Here is a 23,928-nt window from a genome sequence, read left to right as displayed (position 1 = left end):
ATCTGTAAGGTAACATGTTTCTTTCTGCCTTCCTACTGAACTATGAGCTATCTCGTGTTTAAACCCCAAGCCGCTCTCTGTTGCCGTAATCATTTGTTTCTTCAACTGAAAACCAAAGTGCTTTGTACGCCCTTTGGCCAGTCTTGTATGTGCCTTGATCCAACGCTACATGTATCAAGCTTTTAAAAACAAAACAACAAAAAGAGAAAAAAAAAATAAAATACCCACTTTTTCATACATAACTTAACTATGAAAAATATTGGTCTTATTGATGAATAAAGTTGGAAAAATTAGTTCAGAATTGATGCCACTTATCTGCAGTGCATTGATAGGAACCCCACACAAAGGCCACTACTGTTCCAGTCATGAGCTTTACCTTTTTCTTTGTTCACCTTGACGGTATCACACTTGTAGGTATCACACTTGTAGGTATCAACACCAATGGGGAAGACAGACCCATTTTTTATCTAAACAGCATATAAGGACCCCTTACATCAGAGATCCATCTAATGGCTGGGTCACTCTTTGCCATCAGCTCCCCGATAAAATTAAATAGGTTTTGCTGGATTTTCAAGCTATTTACATGAAAACCTCTCTCCTGCTTGACTCCAAATTTCTGTTGTGAGAAGGGTAAAATACCACTGAAGGAATACTCTCCTGTGCCTCTTCTGAGGTCACGGTAGATACCATGTACTGCACACCTCGGGTGACGCCACGCAAGGGTCATACAGGCTACAAATTTGTGCCAGTTGAGAAAATAATTGCCTGTGAATCTTGAGCACGAGGACTCTTCCTGTGAAATTTCTGTACCCTGAGACAAATCCAAGGCTACTTCAGCAGGCTGAAGTAAGAAGGAAGGTAAGAACCTGGCTGAGGACCGGGCAGCTTTGCAGGGAGAGCTGGCATCCTCCTCCCACAATCCACGTCAATAGAAAATGGGTATATCCATGCATACAACATCTTCCCTAGGTTCTACAGAAACTTTTACGCAAGATGCATGAGGTTAATTTTGCAAGTGAAAGATTGATTTCCAACTCAACTCTGCATTTTTGGATATTTATATGAATTTCTATTCTGCTCCATGTCATGCCCGTCTCTTCAAGAGTCTTTAACTTATCACAGCGCTGCAGTCACAGCACGCAGTGCTCTCTAGCACCATCCATAAATCCGTTCTATTGGACACTTACATACGTAGGCAAATCGGATTATTACATTGAGCAGTTTAGTCAACACATTTATCAAAATAACACTAATCCACATTAAATTTATCTCAAAGAATTTTCTAATTCCGTGTTATTTCAGTGTACTGCTCAATGCTTAATTGTGGAGCAAGGAGTGGAGTTTTTTGCAGCGTTGCCTAAATCTATGTACAGAGGTAATTGAATCAGCAGCCTCCATATTCAAATACTATGCCAAGTATCTTTTACATTCTTTATTATTGTCCCTTCTTTTAAAATTTATATTGCTATCCTAAATTGCTCACCATTCTGTCTCAGCCTGAAAGCTGACTCCAAAAAAACCTTGGTACTTTCGGAAACCATATTCATTTTGTCTCAGCTTGGTACCTTCCACAAGTAAATCTGCTTCATTTACAAGCTATTATTTCCTAGCTTTGTACAACAGCCTGAAATGCAACAACTATTGAGCTTTTTTTGTTTGGTTGTTTTTTTCTTCTCCTGGCTTTAACAGTACCAATATCAAAGTACTATGGTCGTGGAACACAGTTACCATTTCTTCTGCTAATGCACTCGCTAGCATGCAAGCTATATTGTGCCAATGCTGTACATACTGAATGTAGAGCAGCAAATGCAATAAAGCAAGAGCAAAAGTAATAAAGCCTTATTTGCTATTAAAATAATTTACTGATGCCATACGCACTAAGCACGTATATAGACTTCTCTACTAATAAGACAGCGCTATTTTGTATATTCACCTGCAACTAAAGGTGAGTAAGATGTTCAGATGTGAGCTGGCAGATGCCATCTGCATGGATTTATCCAAACCACTTCTGGTTTAGATAGTTTTGGGTGGAACCATGATTTGCACAGATACCTTCTGCTTTCAGAACGCCTTAACCTTGCTTCCAAATCCAGATACTGTTTCAGCATCACCGTGGGACTGATCTTTGTTTAATTAATTGTTTCTTCACTGACACCACCACCACCACAAGTTTTGAGCCACAAGCCCAGCACTTAATGCCGGTGAAGGTTTTTTTACAAAGCACAAAGTTATTCCATAACTGGGGAGTTTCTTCTTCCCAACTAGTCAGGAGTGGTTTAGCCAAAATGAAAAAGCCCATTGACTGAATTCAGACACAAAAATTTTACACTTGAAAGCGTATGTTTTTTCCTTTGCAAATGAATTTAATTTTGAGGGTGGTGAAGTAGGAGTCCTGCACTTGTGATGAAATTAGAGGCTCTTCAAACATTCTGAGGGTACAAACATGACACAGCCATCAGATTTTGGACACCAGTGCTTTGAAAGATCTATTTTAATAAAATACATGTGTTTGATTTAATTTTAATAGTTATTTCATCACATAATTTCCTGCTCCTCTGAAAAAAATCTACATAAAAACACGAAGTACAGCGTGTTTTGAACAGATGGGCCTGATTTCTGAAGTGCCTGGTTGCCCTGTGCTCTTCCCTTTACATGAACAGCTCGTTTCCCCAAATTGTCGGTACCAACAACAAATACTCTTTGGCATTGGTGGATCAATCCTAGAACGCTGATTAAACGCACGCTGCATCGCAATTACGGATTCAGTCTTGGTGAACTGAGTCACCACCCCGGAGGGGTTTAAAAGACATGTAGGTGAGGTTCTTAGGGACATGGGTTAGCGGTAGAGTGAGGTTATGGTTGGACTCAATGAGCATGAGGGTCTCTTCCAGGCAAACTGATTACACGATTCTATGAATTGCAGAATGCAAAGCGCCTTGTGTTGTGGGGTCGCTGCCTTGTGTATGACCAAGGCTGGGGCTGTTTGTGCCCTGGGAATCACTTGAAACTCTATTTCCCACCCTTTCAAGTGATAAGAGTTTGATTCACGGGTGGTTTGCGGTTGCAGAGATACAGTGATTTCAAATTGGGTCCATCTTTTTGAAACATCAGTGAAACAGTGACAGAGCACGTAGCTCAAAACAAGCGTCACTGGAGATGAAGCAAGATACTCATTTTAGGGTGGTCTTCAAATGATGGCTGGGGAACACTCCTGCCCTTGGGGGAAAGCAAAACACTTCAACAAAATGGGTGTTAAAAGAAATAAGTCTCCTCGGCGTTATCGGTGGTCTAGGGCAAAGGTGCAAAACAGATGTTTTGGAAGCCAAATGTCCATCATGCATGGACATCATGAATGTTCGACACTTGAAACCTGCAGGCCAGGGGTGCAGAAGCCTATCACCAAACTTCAACTGCTATTCAGAGCCTCTTTGTGCCTTCTCAGGACGAAAACGTAGTGGAGTCACAGTATAAAACCCCTCAAGATTAACAACATGAGCTGAAAACACTTTTTGAAATCTGAAGCTGGACCTTCTAAGCTTAGCAAGAGCACTCATTGATAAGTCATAAAAATAGAAGCGTCTTAATAGGGATAATTAAATAATCTGACTTGTTCAAGCTGGTTGATAGTATTCATATAGGCTGATACTCTGTCCTGAACAGCCCTCTTAAGTAATCAAAAAAAGGGAGTGGACCGTAGCCAAGTGCTCGCAGGCCCTCCCATCCCCTTGCCAAGCTTAAGGAACGTCTATCTATAGATGCAGACGTGGAAGGCTTAATTGTCCTAAATCAAGGGACTGCACGATGTTCCGTAATCATTAACGGTGGGAACATCATTTACAAGAGCAAGGAATTATGCACATATTATGCATAGTTTGACTTTCTTAATTTATGCAAAATATTTTTAAAATATTTAATCAGAAATACACATCCGATGTATGCAATACTGATTTCCTCCAGCGCTCTTAGGCCCTGATAAACGCCTACTAGGCAACTGAATTTCTCTATGAAAACAGATGTTTTCTGGGGGTGTGTGGATTGGTTTGTTTAGTTGGGAGGGTATTTTTTTACTCTCTTTTTTTAAATTAAGAGGCATAAGTTATTTCCTTTTACCCAGGAATGCTGATGTTCTGACAACGCAGAGATTTAAGAAGTCCTCTTTTAACTCCAGAAGTACACTCACAACCCAAGCCCGCATAAACCCTACACGCTTTTGGATTGCGTGTATTATACGCTCACCCCCTATGTAAACTACATCGATCAGAAGGCAGTTATTTGTATTGCGCTCCTCTAATAGGAAACAAACGAGAAATTCAGTCTATTTTCATTTTGTGCACAGTTTGAACAATGATGCAAGAATGTGGACAACTACAGAATCTGGGTCTTTTTTATCTGTTTACCTATTTTCCATATTCTTCACAAGAAATGCTGAAGTCGCTTATTTTTGAAGCCTGACAATACTTTACTGCCCAGAAAGAACAAGAGCTTCTTAACTGATAGGCAGAGATGGGGAAAATGCTAACCCAGCAAGTAAACAGAATTTTAGGGCATTAGCTGATAATGCAGAACCTCTGCGCCTAATGTCTTTAAAGCAATTATTTTACTCTAAGAACTCCTTAATGGCATGTTACCTACTTCATCCACCTCAAACCTTTTCATTACTCCTTGATATGGAAATAGCACACAACAAAACACAGTATTCCCAGATCTCAGAAATTGTTTTGGTCGCAGAAATTCAGCACTTGAACAGCCAAATGAAGTGAAAAGCCCGAGCCAGGAGAACACCGCTGGGGGAGCTAAACTGCTGATCTCATTCAATTTCCTTGGATAAAGGAAGAAAAGGCAGCGCTGGCACAGCGTGTAGGACATGAGCAGCTCAACCGCGGTTGCCTCCAACAGACCCCTCGGCTCTCCCAGCTCCGTATCTTGCTGCTTTCGACTACAAGAACATTTTTATCAGTACCTTGAAGGGCCAAAAAGGTTGAGCACTAGCAGGACTGTAACGTCCTCTAAACTCTTCTTGCCACTCTTTTTTTTAATAAACCTCATGGAGAGAGTGAGACTGATTAGCATGTAAAAGCCTCTTCATCGCTAATTGACTTGTTGAAACACAGTGGAACGGTGCTAAACTCTCCTTAAAGAGCTGGCAATTAAATCCAGGTAGGCAGATGACAAATACTTATCCTGGAAATCTCCACTGTTACCTGAGCTTAAAAATATGAGACGTTAAGGGGACAAGAAAAAGAAGTCATACATTCCTAAGAAGCTGCTGTCAATGCTGCTACTTTCCTCTATCTTATATTTACATGGATCAAGTCCAAATAAACAAGGTCAGTTGAAGAGAATTTCGGAGGAGAGATGCGACATCACAAAATAACACTTCCACTACTGAAAATCGCCTTATACTGAAAGTAAGAATAGTTATTTGGTTTATCATGGCTTATATTCACATCAATACGTGCTCCATGTCAGTACGCCTTTTTCATTTTCTGCTGGCCTGTGGCCCCAGCAGATGATGGGGCTGCACTGATTCGTCCCAAACTCTGAAATCTATGACTATCCTATGCTTTAAAAACAAACCGACCACACATGACATAGCTTTCAAGGATAGATGATCTGATAAAATGCTCAGTTTTACCTGTAAAATAAATTCACAGACTCACGGAACGTTAGGGATTGGAAGGGACCTCGAAAATCATCCAGTCCAATTCCCCTGCCGGAGCGGGAACACATTTTAAAACAACATTTTAAAGGTTTGGTCTATCTGAATTCACACCTAATGCCAGCTATCATGAGCACATTTTAACTAAAACCTCCACCCGCCCCGTATTTTTCAATATGTATTCCGCACAGAAGTAGATGGAAGTTTGTGGAGCATCATTCATCAACATCTTCCCATTTTCCCTGTGTTATCAACTGACTTTTAAAAACATTTGTACCATTTTAGCCATTAAATATTAAAAGCACAAAAAGTGGTTTGTCAGTTTAGGTCTTATGGTATTAGAGAGGGGAGAGGGAAAGGAAGGAGAGACATTACACTAAGGTGCTAATTAGGGAATAAAGTGTGCCATAATATTCTGCAGATAGATTCCTTGTTTTACTGACATTAAATAAAAAAACAAACAGAAAACAAAGGAAAAAAAAAACCACAACAAAAATCACAAAACACAACCACCACGACCAAAAAAAACCCTTTCACAAACGCAGCTGTGTTGACAAAAGGACCTATGGAGCTGCTCATGCAAGAAATGCATCTTGTTCCCAAAGCAACTGCGTCCCGGTGGGAAGGGAGGGGACGGGACTCTCTTTCTTTGCTGTTGATGTGAAGGTGATATTCTACACCCCGTGAAGGAGCACCCTGCTGACACGGTAAGTATAGGCTTGATTTGTCTTAATGTCCACTTTAAACTCGATACTAGTGTTGCTGCAAAACTAGAATGCAAGCAACTCAGTGTATAGTTCCAGAGACTTCCAAAAAAATAAAACCCCAAATAAATGAAAAAAACAAGCAACCCTGCAAAATCCCCAAAAAGGACTTATCAAAGTGATTTCAGTGCAGTGATCCGGTACAAAGTCTAAGGATGTTAAACCCTTTTAATCCCACACTTTTGGCTCCTCCAGGCTCCAAAGGATGGGAGCCCCACGGCAGCTCTTGGGTCCTTCACGACCTGAGAGCTCTTGGCTTTGGGTTCAAATGCTGCCAAAACCGCTCAGGAGTGAACGGTGTGAACGGCACCACGTTCTGCTCCGGGAGGTTTTCTTACAATGAGTTTAGCCCTGGGCAAGCTGCCATAATCAGCACATTTTTGACAGGTATTTTCCATAAAATACCGAACGCTACTGAACACGCTCGCTGCTGTTTGATTTAAAATAAAAGGTTACCTATTGTTCTCCTCCTGCTAATAAAAACTAACTTCATCCTTCAGTATAATCCCTACAAATCAATTAAAAAGCATTCAACGGTTGAAAGGATACCAGTGAAGTATTAACAAAAGCCTGGTTTGGATTATGCAATTCTGCTGCGGCAATTGGCTGATGCAAAGATTTCAGTGACAAAAGGCTTTCAAGAGAAGCAAAATGCATCCAGCTCTTTAAAATACTTCTTATTCTGCTTCACTCGCTAGTTCTAGCAAGATATTAGGTCAAATCCACACAACATCAACTTCCTTCTGAGGTTCGAAAGTCAACCTGTGAGTGAAATGCGTGGTCTCTTGGAGTCATTCATATAAATCTGTGCGGCGCTGCCATAAACTGGTGCTTAAAGCCAATAAACACAGAAATATCCAAGCAGAGAAGCAGCTCACACCTGCATATGCTCGGGTCCGTCACCATCAACTGATGAACCCATCGAGGATGTGTTCGATGTGTTCAAACCTTCACCAGGCTGAAGCAGCATTCCGTAAAATAGGGAAATAATCACGCCAGGTTACAACAGGTATTGGAGACTTGCTAAAGGGTTTGTTCACATCTCACAACCTGCTGAAATGCTGGGGTGGAGGGAGGAAATACCTTTTTCCCCCTACCCTGAAGAAGCTTCAGCAAGTGGTGTCACCTGTTCTAGGTCTGGTCAAAAAAATCACATCAAATTAAAACTATATATATAGTTAGGATGAACTTTCATCTGATGAACAAGCCAGGGATCACGTTTTCTACTGCTTTTGCATTTGTATGAAGCTGCCTCTGACATCTCACCCTGGGGCTTGATCAGACAAGGAAGGAAAAGCAGAAAGTTGTAGAGATCCCAGCAAGCACCCAGCCTCTCAACATGTCACTGCTGATCTTCACATCATCCAGCCTGCTCAGTAATCAAGATAGAAAAAACTATGCAAGTGCAAATTAGTGTCACTTATATCCTGAAAACATGTAATAAAGAGGGTATGGAATAAGTATACCCAAAAGCAACATCAAATTTATTCTTCGTGATCAGATAAGGGATTACTGAAGTTTGCTTCACCTCACACACACCAAAAAAAAAGCCAAATATGAAGATATCTCCATTACATTTATGATCCGGCTGAGCAGGTTAGTGCGATATAAACAGGGAGGTGACCAATTGATACATGGGCACTACAAAGTTGTCCAGGACCTTCATACTCTTATTCTCCTGGGGCTAACCCCAATTTGCCCATTTCTCTAATGGTAAAAGAACTGCTCGCTGTTCAATACCTGCGGTACGTGGTTATACGCTGATGATGCAGGTTCCTCGAGCGCTGCAAAGCGCTGGGGGGGTTGGTATTAAATTGACAGTTTTGCAGGAATTATCATTGTACCTGCCTAGAAAAAAAGAAATAAGACGTGCCCTGTATGGTGAAGGGCAATGATCATAATTGCAGTTGTTTCACCTTAGAATAAAACTAGCAGGAAATTGAGAGATAATAAAGTAGTGACCAATTTCCATATTCCAACTTGATTTTAAAACCTGGAAGTACTTACTTTCTGTGTCCAGGAAAATAAAAATCAAAAGTAAGCTTTTTAAGGGCTTTTTGTAATATTGTTTCTTCACTAATGTTTTTTAAAAACTTGAAAGAAACCTTACAACTTGACAGTAATTCAGCTGTAGCAGCAATAGAAGGAATAAGCACAATATGCTAGAGGAACGTAAAATATACTAACCAGCTATGGAAACAGCTATAAAATACTGAAATTCATGCAAGTACATATCAGATTGTCTGTTTAACATCTGTTTAAATTTGTGGTATTTACTTTTCCATTCAAGAATGCTCTTCAGCTGACACTTAGCCTGAACTCTCAAAAGCACATATTATGCACAGCCATAGCGCCAATGAGAAAATTAGGGCATTAAATCCATCTATTAGGGCATTAAATCCATCTATTCTTCATTTTCTTAGAAAGTATAACGTCTAACAATAATTTATTTTCCCCCTTAAATTGCATCGCTGTCCTTTGAAATAAAGACACAAACATATGGCCAGGTATTTTCTGGGTACAGCATCATCATTCTTATGGTAAAATTAATAGCCCTTCCAAATAATTTTTTGCTAAGTAGCTAAAACCCAAAAGGAAAGACTGAGCAAATTACAATACTGGTACTAATTAAGCTACTTCCAAATGTGTCCAGCTTCCCCTTTGTTTGCAACATTATAGGGCCATTTGATAAAGCAAAATTGCAGATGTTCAAGCCTTTGTTTACTAAGATAACTGTGGCTGAAAAAGACATGGAAGTGGCAGCCCAAGGGCTGCCTTGGCTCTACCAGGAATAACTCTGCTGGAGCAGCTACTCAGTGGGTTTTCTTATACCTGCCATCCATACGGTGACCGGGACACGTTACATCCACTCAAACAAACTTGGTCTAAGCCTGGCCTGCCAGGTTTATCTCTCTATCAGCACTAATCCTGCTGCCTTTTGAGGCGATGAGAAAACTCGCGTTGCTCTGTGGGCACAGCCGAGCGCTTCTGCGGGTTCACAAGGCAAATAAGAACTTCCAACTTTTACTTGCAAGCTGTCCTGTAAAATTCTCTTCTTATGGGTTTAAATTTCCCTAAAGCAGGTGCTTTTGAAGGCACACACCACAACATTTGGTCTTTGGGATTGCATTTTAAACGACAAAAGCTTAAAGACTCTGATTAATCAAAGCTGCTTTTATTTTTCCTCCTATCAGAAGGTCAAATGTTTCACACAACTACTGTTGGAAAGAACAAATCCAGGCAATATTTTCTATTCCCCACTCCTACTCTAAGAAATGTGTGTGACATTTATAACCGCAGTATAAAAGCTCATTAATACTATATGCTGACCTATATAAAAAAGGGTTATTGGCTTAACACAATAGGAAACACTCTCACAGAAAACAGGCAAGGAAAGGAGAGGACAGCTCAAGATAAGCCATCTCTCCACAAACACTGGCTCAAAGGATAAGATCATTAAATGACAGCATTAAAAGTGGCCAACATTTCTCACCTCCTCTCTGCTCATTTAAAAACTGGTTTAAAACTGCAGAATAAAAGCCCAGCAAACACCCCAGGACATCTGAAAAGGTACGTTCTCTCTCAAAGGACCGATAGCAGGCAGGGAGTGGGAGAAAGGTTTATTTTAGTGGAGCTAATCTGGCAGACTGGCACCTACTCGGAGGTGTCGGGAGACGTCTGGCGCGTCCAAGCAACCACCAAGAGCAGCAGTAAATCTTTAAGGAAGACAGGGCTGCCTATGCATTATGTTCACTTTTTAAATACTTCCCTAGAAGCTTTGTTCTTCCCTCTCAAAGAAATCATTTAAAGCAAGGTCTCCAGTCAATGCACTCTGAAGAGAGTCGCTTCCAATGCTTGACCTTGGGCTTTGTCAAGAGTAGTTAATGCTCAAGGCACCATATTTATACCCGATTTCTCATCCTAAAACCATCCCTTATCTTAAATAACTCTCTGCCTTTTTTTTCTCTTTCATATACATATGAAGAACAGTTCTATCTCCTCTCAGGTTTCTGTAGGCTGAAGAAACCAAGCTCTTCCAGGCTACTCATAAAAAGGCTGGCGAATCATCCCCCCGTCATCCTAATTACCCTTCCTTGACCTATGGCAATTTAAACTCATCTTCCTAAATACAAGCAGGACACCTTCATTCTTTGCTGCTCCCAAATGATGAGGCTGAGCTTAGAGAAGAAATTAATATCATCCATCCTTAAGCACATGATATTCTCCTGAAACCAATTAACGGCAGAGGAAAACGGTTCTTCTCACATAATAATGCAGTCCTCCCCCGCCCGGCCAGCATCTCGCCACTTTCCAGTCGGGAAATTTATTTACCATGCTTCTAATTCTTCTGTAAAAGCTGCTAATGAAAATATTAAATAAGGCATGATTTGATCCTTGAGGAGCTCCAGGAGTAACTTTGTATGTTCAGCAGAATGAAATAAAACAGATTTGCAGTGCTACAAGGTTATCGAGAGCGACAGTGTGAAAGACTTCAGTCTTTAAAGGTATTTTTAACCACCTCAAAACTCCTTCTTGCAGGATACAGGATTACCATGATGCAATCAAATTATGCTCAATTATCTCAAGTATTTTGAACATTCGTGCCAGCCACCCACCCTGAAGAAAAACAGAAACTGAAATAAGACTGTTGGACACACACAGATGCAGCAAGACCAGCGACTACTTCTACTCAAGTTAAACAAAAAGGTCATCATCATCTCCTGCTTCTCCCAAGAGGCCCCTATCATCCACACAAAGATGCTTTTTTAGCACCACAAAACAGCTCACAAAGCACAGATCCCCTATGATATCGCTATTAACTCATTTCCTATACCGAAATCTCTTATACAGTGAGCAGCATTTTAATTAATTCTTTAAATAGATATTCCTCCAATAGGTTAAACCTTAATTAAAATTAAAAGTGCCTGATAGCATCTTCTTATCTGGGTATGGATGCATTTTTTAAAAATTTGTGGTGATGATACAGCAACCACATTAAAAGGGATACATATTTAATTCTATATTTTTTCAGTTCAGCATAATGCGAAGAAAATTAATTCAATCTGCATTTGCACTCCCAGAATCTGTCTCAAACTGTTTTTCCAGTAACTATTTTGCTTTGTTTCAAACAGAAACTTTACAGAACTGTTTTGGACTTTGCCCTGGGCACGTTGTCTCGCCACCAGAGATTTGCTGATGCCTAATCTTGTATTTCATTCGTTATTGCTTAATTAGAACCCTATTTGAAAGACGTCGAATAAAAATGGACTGTTTCATTATCGTGAGACATGAAAGAGGCAAGAAGTTCTTTGTAACCCAAGCTGCTCCTCAGCAAGATTTTATCGTGTTTATCGCGTAGGCATCATCCGTGACTTTATCTTCTATTATATATTTCAGCTCCTCATCTCCTGATGCAGCTCGTTAGTCAGCACATCTGGCTCCACTCCCACCTTCATCTTCTCACAACCTCCCTGGCATCGGGAACACCGTGATCCCGCTGTTGGGAGACAAGTTCATGTGGTCCATGAACACCAAAAACCAGACGCTTCGCAGACCCCCCCACGCTCTATCTGACATTGTACCCAAACGACTGGTACAGCAACCACAGGAAAAGCTCCAGCAATTTCTTTTAATCGTGTAGAATATGCACAGAAGTCCTTTTTAAACCCACCAGAGTTTCTTACAGCTCTAAAGCAAGCAGGGCCTCTCCAGTACCAGCACTGTCCTTAAATACCGAACAACAAAAAAGTTTTATCTTGATTTCATTAACTGCAGCCTCTTCTCTTCACAGCCACCAATACACTTAAAATGCAAGCACAGGATAACCAACTTTACCTATTACATGAACAACTAAATACTGAATCGTTTCAGTCCCTCCCCACCATCCTTCTCCAGGAACCATTTATGCACAAACACCAAACAACATTTTGTTTTCAGGCTTGGGCATCTGAATATAATTTCGACTTCCCAATAAATAACAAAATGTGCTCAAAACTCGCAATTTACTTGAGAAGCATTCACAAATTTCAGTGGTGTCTGAAACTACTGTCTGAAAGGCTTATTCATGAATTGTAAATGTGGTACTGCTCTATATTATGCAAATAGGCAAATTCTAGCATTGTCACAGAAGCGATGAGCTTGTTATCCTGTCAGTCCTGCAAGCAAACAGACACCTTCCTAGAGCCTGATTTTCGAAAGTGTTCATGTGTTTCCTTAACTGTACTGGTTTTGCTACTAATGAAGGATTTCCCCCTGAAATAAATGATATTCACCCAACAACAAGCACTTCCAAAAAGCCGACTGTCCATCTGTGATTCAGTATGCAAACAGTATTGTCATACTTAATAAAAATCCCCATAAAGAGCATTTATATTTACAAACGCAAAACTTCCAATGAAACTGAGCAACAGAAAAATAAGATACTAGATATCAAGTTCTTCATAAGAAAACAAACATAAACCAAAACCAAACACAAACAAACAAGCCACAGTGCATTTTCAAAACACAATAAACAGGCTGTTTCAGGTGTGCAACAAATTAGCTTTGGCGAGATAAATTATATAGCTAAGCAGTTTGTTTGCGAAAAACAGAAGGCACTACGTGCGACTGCCTTAAATTCAGATCACATCCATCCCAACAGCCAGCCTTTATGGAAAAATTATGCATATGGTGCATGTGGGTGGACAGAGACGATGCAGAGATGAGCTTTGCCTCGTTGCCTCCCCACAGCACAGGCCAGGGGGGTTCATAGGAGGCTGGGTGCTCGTCATACACATCAGTACATAAATCAGGGTGTTGGTATCAGCAGCTCGAGTCGCACGGATCCCATTAAACCCTACTGGGTTACCTCATCCCTGCACTGTTCAAGGAGGCACAGTCCTAAGTGCTTGTTCACAACAAAGGTTTCAGATGTACCTGCCATATCAAATCAAAATAGGAAAGAACTAAGCTCTAGCATCTTGGGATCCTAAAACATGGATGGTATTTGCATGTTACAGCTGAAAAGAACAAATTGATGAAGCATCAAATGGCATTTCTGTCAGCAGACAGAGGGAGCAGAAATAAGATTCAGACACAGAGCAAGAAACCGCTATGGACCTTGATGAGCCCCTTCTGTTTCCCCTCATTTTTCACAGCTATAAGTTCCCATCTATATAACTCATTTTGGGGTTTGTTTTAAAAGCAGCTAATAGGGTTTGCACGGCTGGCAGGCTCCTGCACGTCAAGCATGTACAAAGCAGCCACCTCCATCATTAGTATCACAGCGACAGGGGTATAACACCTTCAGAAACAATGCGAGAAAAACATATTTGCATGTATTTAGTTTGCTGAAGCACCAATAAGGGCAGAGCTCTGGCCTGCAATCCAAAAGACACCAGGGGGTCGCTTACTCTTAAAATGCATCGACATTGCTCAAGTGAAAAGTTCGCTGCTGATGGGTTTTATGTGCATCTATGAGCCAAGCGAGCTCAGGACAATCTAGCAATTCCACCATTTACCATGCTACAGTAAACTATGGCTTTTTGTTTGCTCCTAATCATATTCTCACACTGCACAACAGACTTATCTATTCCCAGCACCCTATAGTTGACAGTGCTGTTACAATATTTAGCAGTGTATTTACAAACCTTTAAAAGAAATACAGAAAAGGAACAGCAAACGCAAAGAGGATACAGGCCGTGCTTCACAAACACTTGAGCTGAGTGTATTTACACACCAGCATAAATCAAACAGACGCAATACAATTTAAATACGAGTCCTGCAAGGCTGTTTCATTAGTGCATTCTTTATGCTTTTGTCATCTTTTGACTAATTTCATTACATAATGCTGAGAGATTTACTATATTACATTACAGCTCAGCTAATCATAACAGAATTAAAAAAGTTAATTTTGTTTCTCTGTTTTTGAAGCTTGAGACTATATTACATCTTGCTGGTTTCCCATCAGTGCATCACTCTCAAATTCTTCTTTTGTTCCCTCTTCCCATTTTATGTTACGAAATACATCTATTTTTGAAAAGGCATGCCTACAAATGCTTCCATTCTTGTGTACGCTGCCTCTCAAAAAATATATATCATACGGTTTTAAATTTTTTAGCTGCTTCTCTCTTTTACCCCGACCTATTTTTTCAGGGTCTCTGGTCAAGCAGTAATAGCTGACAGAAAAAAAGACACAGGGCCACTGCCTTCACATTTCCTTTACTTGAACCAGCACAAATAATTCCACTTCAACTGGCAAGATACATTTATGGCCCATTTTGGAAGATGGGAAGACAATTCTGGTGAGCTATTACTAGTGGTTTGTCTTGGTTTTTTATCGTCTTCTTAAACAGCTGTTGCTGAGCAGTCGGAGGCCGGACGATGCTCTGCCCCGAGCGCTGGGCTTGGGGATGAATCGCCACGTTCCCATCGCAAAGAGAGCAGTAGCATGAGGAATACCCCTGTGGCTGACCATTACCTACATGCTTCTCTTCATTTCACCATTTAACTGTTATTGTTTTTTGGTTTGGGGGGGTTAAAGTGTTTTTTTTTTTTAGTTTTATTCATGAGTGTTTCATTTATATTTTTCTTCTGCAGCAATAGACTAAAGAGTCCAGAAAACTGTCCAAAGCAAAGACTCCCGTGCCCATTTTACCAGTGTCTTGCTTAGAAATTCAAGTTGTGTGTCCTATATATTAACGTAAAAATAGGGGTTTGGCCCAAAACAGAGCATAACGTGCAAAAGAAGAGACTAAAACAGGGCGATAGGAAGACAACCACTATGTGATGTGTTGCATGTTCAGCCTGATGCACGCAAAAAAAAAAACACATTAAGGAAAAAACTAAAAGCCAAGTTACTGATAAAAACACGCTCCACAATGCACAGCAGATGATACACTTTGTATTAAGGATTTTTTAGCCTTTTTGTTTTCAACTCATTTAAAATGGACTGCTTGGGGGGCTGGTGGTTCCCGCCTAATTACTTCCAGATTGTGTGAGATTTTCCCACATAGAGAAACAAGTGGCTGAATTCTGGTCAGACCAAGGCATTTCCACCAGCTGCTTCACAACCCCTTAGAGAAACTCATCTGGATACAATCATGACTTTACTGCAAAGTTGTCCTTGTTGTTATTTTTTTAAGCACTGGACCACAGAAGTCATGTTCCTCACTCAATTCCCATTGAAGTCAGTAGGGTGGTTTCCACAGACTTTGACAACTTTTGGATTGAAGTCCCATAAAAAGACGACAAATAAGAACTCTTTGTCTACCAGGGAAAGAGGTTAATCTCTTATCCTTAAAGGCCGCACACCAAAGATCTCTGAAGTTGCACAAGGTTACTGTACACTATAGGACTATAAGTCCAATATATGGCCATATCCACAGGTATGTTTATAAAAGAAAGTTTCACCAGCACAGTTTTCTGGATGGCATATTATGATGTTAAAGTTAGAGTTTAAAATGCAAAATATTTATATAAAACACATCTCCAAGACTAAGGACGTGGATTCAAAAAGACCAAGCTCTTCTCAGTGACATAGCAAATTGTCCATTCGAAGAGAGTAGATTCCAACTCAGGGAATAAAAACAAACCAAGCTAACACAAACAAACAAAAACACGACCAAACACTAATTCACTAATTCCATTCATGGATTTTCTTTTAACTTCCCTGCAGCTAAGATACAGCAAACTCTTATCTGAGTAGGTTTTACATTCATACCTTCAATTTGTCACAAAGCAGAAGAAGAAATATTCATATATATTAATACCCAGTTGATGTAGTTAAAGAAACATTTGAAGTGTCTTCTGTTTGTTTATATAGCCGTGATTATAGAAAAACAGCTGCCTTCATGAACCATATAAAACAGATTGGAGCAAAAGGCTGAAGATGAGACTTTGTTCTGCCTACTAAGAAGTTTCTCTGTCACTGTATTTCCTCCTTGTCACATACTCAGTCCCTGAAATAAACACACATTTAACCTCTAGAAGATACTCGTAACAAAACAGATAACACTATATTCTACCTTTTCTTAGAACTGTGTTTGCAGTGTATATTTTATTATGTTAAAAACAACAGAGTAGGTTCAAATATTCTTATTAAATCAGTTTTTCTTAAAAGTTTAAAAATAAAAAGTGAGAGAAGATTGCCTTTACAGCCTTTTAATAGAACTAGAATCCTGCCTGCCTTTTTTGTTAGAGATGGACCAATTCTCAATGTATTATTACACTGAAACCGCTGGCGTTCTCCTCTGGCATTTCAGTCTGAATGTGACAACTGATGCTTTGCAAAGACTGGCTGAAAAATGTAAATAAAAGAAGGTAAAAAAATCTCAGTGAAATACATCAAGAGCGCACTAGTTGAGAATGTAATGAACTCCACACCTGATATTAAGTGCATATTAGTAAAGGCACCATGTATAAAATATTACACAGGAATTTGTAAAACCTGTCTACTTACACAGTTTCAAGTTTCTGAAATTCTCACATTATTTAATTTGCTATTTCATGTTATAGAATTAAGGACTAGGGCAAACTAAAACTGCAACACTGAATAATCCTATCCATAATCATTCCTTTTTTGCGCGGCTTGTTCAGATCAGGCCACAGTCAGCAGTAACTGAAAATTATCAAACTGTGGGAAATCAGATGATGGTTTAATTCCTTGGTCACAATTAACATCCTCCTTTTCACTTTAAAACCTTGGAGTTGGGTGGCTGCAAACCTCTCCTCTCTACCTATCCTCCCAACTTTGTGAGAAAGAACAAAGTACTGTTTGCAAACTGTAGAACTGAGCTGGAGTCTGGAAACGGGTGTGTAGCAGTAGAAGAAAGACGAGTTGGACTTGCACAGGTTGGGAGAGCGGGGAAGGAAAACATGGGGTTTATTTGTAATTTCATATAAGCTGCTGTAAGATTAATCTAAAGCAAAGCTCCACTCTCCACCACCAGCAACTTTTCAACCATCTTCAATGGCTGTTTATTGAATAATGCACTGTGCTCTTGTGGCCAGGAAGGCCAATGGCACTCTGGGGTGGATTAGAAGGGGTCAGTAGGTCAGAGAGGTTCTCCTTCCACTCTGCTCTGCCCTGGGGAGACCACACCTGGAATATTGTGTCCAGTTCTGGGCCCCTCAGTTCCAGAAGGACAGGGAACTGCTGGAGAGAGTCCAGCGCAGGGCAACAAAGATGCTGAAGGGAGTGGAGCATCTCCCTTATGAGGAAAGGCTGAGGGAGCTGGGGCTCTTGAGCTTGGAGAAGAAGAGACTGAGGGGTGACCTCATTCATGTTTACAGATATATATAGGGTGAGTGTCACGAGGATGGAGCCAGGCTCTTCTCGGTGACAATCAGTGACATGACAAGGGGTAATGGGTTCAAACAGGAACACAAAAGGTTCCACTTAGATTTGAGAAGAAACTTCTTCTCAGTGAGGGTGACAGACACTGGACCGGGCTGCCCAGGGAGGTTGTGGAGTCTCCTACTCTACAGACATTCAAACCCACCTGGACACCTTCCTGTGGAACCTCATCTGGGTGTTCCTGCTCTGGCAGCGGGACTGGACTGGATGAGCTTTTGAGGTCCCTCCCAATCCCCAACATCCTGTGATTCTGTAATAAGTCTTAACTTGGAGAGGCCAAATTTATTGCTTATCATGTCATACTCTGGAAATACTTGTACAGAGATTAGAATGTATTAAAGTGGGTTATTTTCTGATAGTTGGTAAGACTAATTATGTACTTAGAGCATTAAGTAATTTACTACATTTATTTCCTAATATGTTTCAGTAGTTGTTTTTATTTTCAGTGAGCAAAAGGTAGCATCACACGAGTATAATAACGCTGTGTGTGCAAATACCATGTAACAAGTGAAAAAAAAAGTCATTAAAACGACAGATTTTAAGTAGTGGAAATGAGAAAAATGCAAAATTGTTCAATAACCAACCAAGGAAAGCATTAGTGCAAAGAAAGCCTTAATGCATGCAGTCATGACAGGTTTTTATTTGGTTGTTTCTCTGCTGCTGGCATTCTAATTATGGTGTTGATGATCAATATTATATCATTTTTTCACCTGAAAAAACACAAGAAACTGCAGAAATTAAACCAAGTTCCACTGAAACAAAGTGAAGTTTATCTTTGATTCAATGAAAAGACTTGAAGTGATTTGTTCAGAGCGGCACGAGTTGGAAGCAGAGCTGCTGGTTGTAATCCCAGGATTCAAGTGTGCAGTTTTCTCCCAAGCATCGCTAAAGCTTCAGCTGAATGAGAATAAACTCATCCCAAATTAAATGCGTTCACAATACCAGGAAATACCATCCCTTTCCTACCCAAACCTGCACACAACAGCTCTCGCTGCACACACGTTTTGTTTAGACTCAGTTTTTAGTGGTTATCCATAACAGACCAAATTCTGCTTGCGTTTTTCTCTGGATAAGCAGTTCCAGTCATTGGGATTACCAATGGTAGAACTTGCCCCAGTTTTCTCAACTGGCCAGATTGAAAATCTGCCCAATTAACCTTCTTTAGAAAAAAAGAGCCTACTAATCCACTGAAAATTATAGCTCAGTTGCACGTAGCACCAAAAGCCACACAGCCAAAGACCGCAACAGATCCTTTAGAGAATAGTCCTGGGGAGGGGGGGTGGGGGGGGGTTTTTTGCTGTTCACTTTTGGTGAGTGTAGAGAGGGCTCTTTACTCATCGGGATAGGTTTGATTTCGTTTGTTCTGGGTTGTTCTTTGGTTTTGGTATTTGTTTTGTGTGGGTTTTTTGTTGTTTGTTTTGTTTTCTTATAAGAATAGTTGGTGTATTAATAGCTGTGTGCCTTCAAGATTAAAAAAACCTGCTGGGAAAATTCATACTAACAGACAAAACTTACTATAGAAGAATGTAACTTACCGTTAAGCATCTGCTAAATTTACTGGAATATGAGTTTTGCAACACACAAATAAATACTGAGAATAGCCAGGGCAAAACCACAATTACTACCATCTCAAATGAGTCCCTTCCCTGCACAGGATGGGGTTCAGTGTCCAAACATCCTTACTGATATATCTCAGGTACGGAAAACCTTTGTTTTCTGTCAGCGAGCAGAAGCTCCATAGCAATCACCCTCCGTTCCCTGTAGCATCTACATTATCCAAATACTCCGATATCAGGGGGCTGCTTTCCACAAAATTCACAAAGGGTGCTCAGTTTTTGCCCGTTAAAAGAAGGCACACTGGTAAATTAATAAGAAAATCTTAAAATAGAAAATACAAGAAACCCTGCATATTCTTGAAGAAGATGGATTGAGCCCCACAAAATCAACCAGAAGAGACCGTCAAGGAGATAATAAAAGCCGGCAAAAGCTTCTTCTCGACTTCAGCTGTCCCTTGGTGACTTGAGAGAGTTTTCATCTTTTCTCAAGACAGTACCAGTTATGCTTCGCTGCTTTTGAGTGCCAGTCTTATTAAAATCTACACTGTTACCAGCTCCTATAGCCGGCGCAAAATTAATATTCAAACTTCGACTGGGAAGATTGTCACAGTTGCTCCACTGAAGTTTGCATACAAGGAAAACAAGTGTTACAGAACAGGGAAATTACATTAACTGTGTTCTCAAATTGCCGCTCTGAGCATCGCATACTAATGCATTAATATTTGTTTTTAAATAAACATCTGCTACTGGAAGAGAACATAAAAGCAGATGCCACCCAAAGCAACGCCATAATTTCGGAAAAGAAGGCTGCGGGTCATCGGCATCGGTCCCTCTACTGTAAGGTGACATGGACATTAAAACTGAGCCTACTGAGGGCAAAACCAAAGGAAAGACCTTTCACAAGCGACTGGAAAGAAACAAATCCTGGGAATTGTTTCAGAGCCAAACTTGTGGGTAAGTATTTAACATACAGATGGAAGCCAACCGTCAGTTGCAGAGCAGCCGGTAGATTCTGAGAATACAAGGAAAAATGACAGATTTTCCTTTTTACCGCCAACCAAAAGATGCTTGGCCACCTGAAGCCGGGCAGTGGCTGATACTGGAATTTAAGATGGAAGAGCTAATAGATATTTTAGGGGACTCCCGTTCTCCCTCCTCCATACTCTCCTTGGGCTTACAGTATCTCTAGCCCGGTAGCAAAAGCAACAAGTGCACGACTGGAAGTCGATAAAAAGCTGCAAACTGGTGGCAAATCTGACCTCACTCAACAGCTTCACAGGAATTTAAGAAGGTAAATATTATTGCTTCAAGGAGTAGGATTCTTATGGATACCCCATTAAACTCCAGGATAGAGAACCACGCTGGGACGCAGCCAGAACACGGGAGCAGGAGAGTGATGCACACCTGTAACTTCAGCGACAGAATTACTCAGGGGGAATAGGTACATACAAAATATAAACCATCATCTTTATATTTTAATAACGTGCTGAATGCTCCCAAGTCCTCTGAGTAGAAAGCACTTCAAGATTATCATACTTCACTCCTCCTAACGTTTCCCTTAACCGCATTATTACTTTTTGTGCCGAGACACATCCCAGTACCTCTTCCATACCTTCCATTCATCAAGAAACTTAAAGCCAATATAAGGACGTAAAAGCAATCTCATTTCCACGAGAAGATTCTATTCTGTGCTGTATTTATTTTAAAAGCCTCATTTTAAAATAAGTAAAATGATACAAGCAATAAAACAGTTTACAGAGAGCAATGCTACATTCTTGAACACCACCTTTCCTATCTCCAGGACAGCACTATAATTCAGCCACGGTCCAAGTAAAAATGACCTGATTCAGTTCTACTCTAACACCAAGTCTTAAAACATCTTTTTTTAAAATAAGTCATTTATGACTAAGTGGAACAAGAGACTGCGAATTTGAACGATTCACATAGACCTATGTGTATTATTCAAAACAGTAATATTATTTAAAACAGTAATACTTTATCTAAAAATAGGTTAAAAATTATATTCCAGAAGGCAAAGCTAAATACTGAAATTTGTTCAATTTCCCTTTTGGGAGAAATACAATTCAGCCACTCTTGCGATTTTATCTAAAAGTTATAATTACTATTTAGCAAGCCCAAAAGCAATTTCTCACTTAAAGCAGCAGGACTGAGAATTTACCCGTCATCCAGAAAAGAATTGTTCCAACATACTGAATTATTTTATTGATAAAGCATGAAAGAGCTTTTTCTAATGACAAGCCGCGGGGTCAGTAAACCGCTACCACTGATAGACTGTTCTCACCTAATGCCATCGGAGAGGTGGAAAACACCAATGGAAATTATAACTCTGTGGGTATACTCCAGGGAATTTACAGTAGCACAAGTTTATTTTACATTATTATATAGAATCAGTTCTGTTTGGGACAATTTAGTGCAAAAATCCAGCAGTAGAAAAGCCAGACCTGTAATTTTCGTCCTGCAAGGGAACGGGTGTTTTGTGACACGCAGCCAGATGGCTGCGTTTCATATGCTGAACTGCCCCTTTCTAAAAGTTCTGCTGCCATCTCATTGTACGGGCTTTTTAACTTGCTTGTTTGCATCTGTCACCGTATTTCGCGAGCTGTGTGGCTGCTGAATAGAAAAACAACGGTTAGTTTTTGAGATGAGAGCAGATTTTGCCTGTTTATCGTAATAATCCTCTCAACTGGGATATGGCTATTTTCTCATTAAGAAAAAAATCAAAGTGTAACATGATTTTATTGCTCTGCAGTCAACAAAAGTAAAATGGAACATTTTTTTTAAGAACAGAATAATGCCCCTGGATCAATAAAGGTCACAGCTACATGGGTAAACTACCTCCAAAATGTGCTGGGTGACCTTTCATCTGTGAATAAACCTGTACATGTCCACAGCTAATTGGAATAACTTGGTCTCAGCCAAATAGAACAACCTTTTACCACTGTACAAGTGCTGCAAGACCCAAGCTGAACATCAGATTAGTATTTCCCGTAATGGCCTTGTCATGTATCTCACCTTTATTTGCTTTAAAATAATCACATGCAGTTTATTATATTTTACATGTGCTCTCCATTTATGTCACTGGTCTCCATGTGCCCATGAGCTATTGGAGACGCCTATTAGATACAAAAATTGAAATAAACCCATAGAAATTAAATGCCGGAAAGAGTTTTGCTATGAGTTTCAAGGCAGAGCAGTTCCTTTTAGAGAAATTATAACACTTGTGTCTCTACAAACCTCTTTCCTCTTCCTTTTGGGAGCCTAAATTCTCCTTCTCCCCTTGACTTATGCCACCCCAAAAAACTGATTTGCCTCCCCAACAGCTCATGCTGAGCTTGCACCCAGACACTCGGAGTTTAGTGAAATGGATACAAGAGAAACATTCAGACAATTTCTCCTTCTTCCGTCTCATCCACCCTCAAATCACAGAGAAACCAGAAACTGGCTTCACAACACTATTAGCACAAAGCACCTCCTGCAGCTACCGGCAGTGATTGACCTGGGAGCAAATATCGAATCTTTATTGTGCGGGTGCACGCACGGGCACAAACCTCTTGCGGGCAATGAGGAGAAAAGGTTTCACACTGACCACTTTGCAGAAAACATCTGTTTGCTTCAACTTGAAACCTGCATTAACTACTGAAAAGCCATCTTTATTCAGGTTTATGTGCCTGTTTTTATGGTGTTAAAACACACAGAGTCTTTTGAAATGTTGTTAGATCCTGGAACCTCCACCTCCACTGCAGCTCTATGAATAGTTTCAACTTTGACAAAGTCAAATATTGACAACGATAAACATTTTGGAGCCAAGAGAAGCGTATAAACCCACGAGGTTTAACACCAAGCAAGAACTGCCCTGGTGCAAGAGGAGGAACCACACAACCTGATGCAGTTTGTAAATCGAGATGTCACTCAGATATATTAATAATATAAAAAACTGCATTGCATATCACGCAATGGAAATATTTCCTTAGCAACTGTTGATTTATTGCAAAGAGAGAAGAAACATTTGATTTCACAGCAAGTCCCACAGCAAACAAGTTACTCAGCTTATGCAGAGTGCGCTATAACATTCAGATTTTGTAGTCAGTATTTCAGCTAGTATGTCAAAAAGCAATTGAAGGGTTGATAAATCACATGTGTCTTTCTCTCAATACATATATATCTATATTAAAAAAACAACCATGCATAATAAAGTTTCCAGTAATGCTGAAGTCCCGCTTTGATAATTTTATTTTTAATTTCTTTCCACTTTACTCTCTCAAATGGAATAGAGGACATGTCAACTATCAGGCTTAATTTCTGTTCTCATTAGCTCCTACATTATGCAGAAGTCAGGTCAGGAAGATCTGTATCAGATAACCAAAAATTAGGAATAATTAACCAGTAGCAGTGCAGATTGCCCAAAGAGACCTATTCCTTCCAAGTGGTAAATTATTTTTTAATTATCCCATCGAGATGGAGACTTCTAATTGCAAATACTCTAAGCAAGCAAAAAATATACACTAGGGAAATCTTAGATTATTAGCAACTGTGCAACTTTCTACATAGGTTTTGCGAGTAATAATAGATCTTTTTCAATTAAAAAAGAATCTC

General features: G+C 40.0%; 1 protein-coding gene across 3 annotated transcripts in view; it reads right to left on the bottom strand.

Annotated features, from left to right (window-relative positions):
* The window catches only part of MACROD2 (mono-ADP ribosylhydrolase 2), an 854,364-nt gene that overhangs the window by 757,744 nt on the left and 72,692 nt on the right, over positions 1-23,928 (bottom strand). The window lies entirely within an intron of this gene.

The sequence above is a fragment of the Patagioenas fasciata genome, chromosome 3, assembly GCF_037038585.1.
Source record: "Patagioenas fasciata isolate bPatFas1 chromosome 3, bPatFas1.hap1, whole genome shotgun sequence".
In the NCBI taxonomy this organism is placed as follows: domain Eukaryota; kingdom Metazoa; phylum Chordata; class Aves; order Columbiformes; family Columbidae; genus Patagioenas; species Patagioenas fasciata.
This window is presented reverse-complemented; position numbering and strand designations above follow the sequence as displayed.